The sequence below is a fragment of the Strongylocentrotus purpuratus genome, unplaced genomic scaffold, assembly GCF_000002235.5.
Source record: "Strongylocentrotus purpuratus isolate Spur 01 unplaced genomic scaffold, Spur_5.0 spur5_scaffold_15, whole genome shotgun sequence".
NCBI classification, from domain to species: domain Eukaryota; kingdom Metazoa; phylum Echinodermata; class Echinoidea; order Camarodonta; family Strongylocentrotidae; genus Strongylocentrotus; species Strongylocentrotus purpuratus.
Window position 1 is genome coordinate 22,525,534 of NW_022145600.1, and position 5,400 is coordinate 22,530,933.

General features: G+C 37.9%; 1 non-coding gene across 1 annotated transcript; it reads left to right on the forward strand.

Moving 5' to 3' along the window:
• The first annotated feature begins 4,528 nt into the window (after nucleotides 1–4,528).
• TRNAM-CAU lies at nucleotides 4,529–4,601 on the forward strand. The gene has a single exon. It is a non-coding gene; the product is annotated as a tRNA-Met (tRNA).
• Nucleotides 4,602–5,400: the final 799 nt, after the last annotated feature.

The window sequence follows — 5,400 nt, forward strand, 5'->3', positions numbered from 1 at the left end:
CTATTAATGAAAAACCCGCATATCTTCAATTTTGCGAATCAGAAAATACGGCTATAATCAAGTATTGCACCTTGTACATGTATCAGGTCTAAAGATTCACAACATGTGAAGTTAATTGTTAAGAAGTTGACACCTCAATTTAATGGAAAAACTCACATTTTCCCAATATTATGAATCAGAAAATATAGCTATTCAAAAGAATTGCACCTTGTATCCGGTCTAAGGAGTCACAACATGTGAAGCTAATTGTTCAGGAAAAGTTGACACCTCTATTAAAGGGAAAACCCGCATATCTTCAATATTATGAATCATGTATTAGAAAATACAGCTTTAATGAAGTATTGCACGTTGTTTCAGATCTAAAGAGTACATAAAATACAATTCAATTTGTGGAATTCACATTAGGTTATTGAGAGTCTTAAGGGGTTGGGGTAGAGGAGACTTTTCATAGCGTTGGGTACGACACATCGGTTCTAGAAACCCATCCTTAGATATTAGGGGGGCGATAATTAGGTAGGGTGCTTCAGAGAGGTGGGAGCATTGAACTGTGCCTAGAGCTGGTGATGGACTTAGCAAACTTCTCAAATATATTGTTTTCGACGGTGCTCAAGTGATATGATGTTGAGAACCTCGAGAGCATTTGCGTAGTCTATGTTATTGTGGTAGCCAATGATAACTCTACACGCACGTTTTTGTATGCGCTCAATTTGGTTAGATTGCTGAACTGTGAGAGCTGGAGACCATACCGGGGAGGCATACTTCAGTATTGGTTGGGTCTGATATACATCAGGTAGACCGATAGCATGTCGCCGACAGGGGCTTTGTACTTGTTGAGTATACATAGCATATAGTCGTTTAGCAGCAAGGCTAATCATGTGAGAAGTTTGCTTGTCCCATTTCATGTTAGATTGTACAATAACACCCAACAGTTTGAGAGTATCTACACATTCAAGAGTTCTTGGACCAAGGTGAAAGTTCGAAAATACAGTAGGTCTTTTCAGGAATGAAACGTGCATTATCTTACATTTCTCAGGTTTAGGGGTCATACTATTATCAGTAGACCAAGTAGAGAGGTTGTTGATTACTGATTGGATGTTAGAAGGTTGGGAATGTTTCCTAACTTCTGCAATTGTGAGATCATCTACATATTTCCATCTTAGTTGTGTATCAGAGGCAGCATCATTAATCATGATTATATACCTCACTTAAGAAATCCAGTCATCTGATTGCTCGAAATTGCATTCATAAACTTTAACTATTTCTGTAAAATTCCCAGTTACCATGGTTAAAACAGTTCTAAAATCCCAGTAACCATGGTTACCGGGAAAATAGTTCAGTCCCCATGGTTACCCCATAGGTTTACATGTTAAAAAATGGTTTGAGCGATCGAAGATACCGTACGTGTGCGAAGAATTGGTCGGTATTTTCATACAAGACAAGACAATTCCAAACAAGACAAAAATGGCTAAAGAAACTGTCCCAAGATTTCAACTTATCAAATACAAGACTCGCTGACAGCAAGAACAACAAAAAAGGTACGTGAAATTATCCATAAACATGTTCGTTTAGTTGCTGAAAATGGAGTACCAGCATAGATGTAGACGAAAATAGATCTAGTTGTCAAGGTGTCTGATCGCGCACCCGATGTTGTGTGCTATATTCTTCCCAGAGATTACACGCAATGCAGTCTCTATGCAGTCTACGTGAATTGCGCGACCATGCAAAAAAGTCAAGTTTTTTTTTTCAATTCGAGATTCAAACCTTTATCTGTTGTGATCCTGAAGGTGATACTCAATAAGTGAGGTGTCATATGAAAGCGCAGGTTCTTTTCTCTATTCCCCACAGGGCCGACCCACCCCCCCCCCAATTTGTAAAAATATCTTGCTTAGACTAGAATCTAGATCTAGTCTACTCTCAAAGATACACTCATAAAAAACAACCGTGGAGATAAACTAGAGAAAGGCCAAGGTAGTGTCATTACTTGACTCTTTTGTTTTCGGCATATAAAAGTATTAATGACTGCTTTAATATTCGAGAAATAGTTGTTTTTATACGCTCTCGGGAAGGTTACAATTGGGCTATTGCCCTCGGCACGCCTCGGGGTAATAGCACAATTTTAACCTTCCCTTGAGCGTATAAAAATAACTATTTCTCTCAAAGCAGTCATTAATACTATACTAATTATCGACTGTTTCCCGGCAAAGTTTGTATCAACACGTATTAGTCAACACAGGCGCGTACACAGGGGGGGGGGGGGGGTTAAAACCCCCCGCTTATTCAGCGGCTGGCTGAGTCGTTGCGAAATTTTTGGCCCGATTTATAAATGTTAAAACCCCACCCCCCCCCCCCCCCCCCCCCCCCTTGAAAAAATCCTGCGTACGCGCCTGAGTCAACACATATTCTTTCACATGATTGGTAATAAGAGCTTCCATTTCATTTTTTTGGGAGGGGGCGTTTCCAAAACTGGACTATACCTTTAAGAGTCTCACAAAACAAACTACAATTTCGCCGACGTCCATTGGAACTACAGGTGTAGTATGACTTGATGTGAGTTTCAAGGGGGTGTCGACGAACTTGTTCAGTAGACCATTTACACGAGACTTTGGTCCGGTTGCCCCTGTCTCTGAATTTCTTCTGGGTAACTGGAGTCGACTTTTATACATTAGTAATCGAATTGAAATTGCTTCAATTACGTATTTGAAGGAAGGGCACAGTGGGCAATTTGCCCCTTACAGTGGTTAAAAAAACAACAAATTAGAAAATGAGATATGGTTTAGCAGGGGGGGGGGGGTGGGGAGAGTAACTTCCCCCTTTGCTTCCGCCCTTTGCTGAACTATACGCATTATCGTAAACACTTGTGTTTTGCACCTCCTAAGTCCAAGGCCTTAGTATGCCACAGATGTACTTGACATATTCAGGTCAAGATGTGTTAGGCTACTAGACAGTTTATCTTATCTAAGCCTCTATATCGGAAACTTAGTTCATCAAACGCTGGCCGGAATGTACATTTAGATAGATTAAACGAATAATTTCTGATGTTTTAATCGGGCTTTAAATGAGATAAATGTGAATTTTTGAGAGACGACAACAAATTTGGAAATCTGCGACAAAAAATCCGGTTGTTTTTGCATGATTTGACTCACTTCTACAATAAAGTGTTCATTGTATTCATGTTTTCTTTTAATGGTCAAGGTGGGATATATAATACTGGCATGCAATCTATCATGTCACAAGGCATGATAGGATATTATGATGTTTCCCAAATTGATAGAAAAAAAATAGTAAAAATAACGAATCGAATTTTCCGGTATCAGTATGAAATTATGAGGAATTAGCAATAGGTGTGTCATTTAATAATTGATAAAGTCGAAGTTAACACAAATTCTTATGCTTTTTACACTCTCTTATCCGAAAATGTCACTAATACATTTTCCATTATTCTTCTTTTTTCTTTCTTTTTCACTTAGGCCTTGACCAAGAAACAATAAACCAAATTTGAAAAGTAAAATTGACTTACCTTTTGCAGCCGACATATCCGATAGACAAAAAATGTAGAAGAAGACGAACTTCACAAGTCTCAATGTCATCTTTTTGTATGTCTTTGCTCCTGATGTATGTGCTATTATTTGGTATATAAGAATATATTTGAGACAAAATACTCCGAAATTGTAAAATAAAGAAAGTTCAACGACCTGAAAAGTGATTCTAAATCGGCAGTTTGAATTATTTTAAAGACGTGACGGTGGCCTGTATCCACGATCAAGCGTCTAACCCCGATGCCTCGAGAAAGAAGAATGAGGTATTTTATCGATATCAAATATGTTCATCGAATATTTTTTTTTTATCTTTTCACGGCGGCTGATCAGAATGAAAACCGTAACCATTGATGCGACAAAGGTTTTGTTCTACAAGGCTTGCTACAAAATAATAAAAGTGTCAAAAACATAATTGGATACGCATCCGGAATGGCATTGGAATTTCAATTTGTTGATGAGATGTTTGAATACTTGATGAGTAGTAATCATCACAGCTAAAATAATGATTATTGGATCCAAAGTTTATCTTTTAATTGAAGTAATTGATATTCTAAACGAACATGCAGCGACGAGGGTTTACCATAGTATCATTCAAATCAATGTAAAAATATCATTGTGTTTGACCCGAATAAGTTTGACTGAAAGTAAATTCTCATTATGCTAAAATGGGCTTTTTTGTCTCCATGACTTTCGATAGTAAATGAAATGGTAAAAATAGAGTCTAGGTATGCACTCTAAAAGTGCATGGATAAAAGTAGCCCCGATAATCAAGATTATGGTCGTTTTTTCACCCAGCTTACTTCAAGGAGGGTCAAGAGAAACAGCTCATTAAAAAAAAACATAAAAACACCTGAAAAACCATACTGACTTGGGCTAATAGTGAAACCGAAAGGAGTGGTTTAAATGACTTCTGTTATTGTAGGTACATTTTTTTCTTCTTTTATCAATATATTTTTTCTTCCTTTAATACAGTTGTTTATATTGACATAACGGGCATGGTGGCTCAGTGGTTAGAGCGCCCGCCTCATGAACGGGAGGTCGTGGGTTCGAACCCCGGCCGAGTCATATCAAAGACTTATAGCAATGGGACCTTCTGCATTCTAGCTAGGCGCTCAGCATATTAGATTGGAGAAGGGTAGTAATAACATTATGTTATGCAGGGCCCGCTGGAAGAGCAGTTTCATAACTGAAGTGGCTACCCTGGGTTAATAAAGCGTTATTATTATTATTATTATGATTCAAAACAATTTTATTACATAGATTGTACGATTGATGAACACAAATTAAACCACTTTTAACATAAAACAAATAACCCCATCCAACCAATCACACCACTACCCCCTCACCATGCGACACACACATACGACACACACACATACACCACCCGATCACACCTCCACACATATACCACACACTGTTCCTAGCCCCCTCAGAATACCCAAAATGACTTTCAGAATGTGTCGTCATACGCGCCACACACACACACCCACACATGACCACATCCTCCCGCGCATAAAACTGACAACCCTATCTCTTAACATAATCATGATAACGTTAAGAGATAAAAGTATGTTTTCATCATCACAACATGGTGTTTTTACACTGACAAAGACAAACTAGAAAGTTGGTTGTATTTATTCCACGTCAAAATGTTTAATATATCAATTGATAATGTGAAAGACCTCGCTACGTACGTTTATAAAATTGGTAAATGATAACAACACAAAATGTTTTCCCATGGTTTGTACACATGCCGGATTATATTATTGAAAGATACACAATGTTACTTTGGAAAAATAAATATCAAATTTGATTCGCATTGGGAGTTTCACGAAAAGCTGTAATAGAAAGGTAAATGATTCAT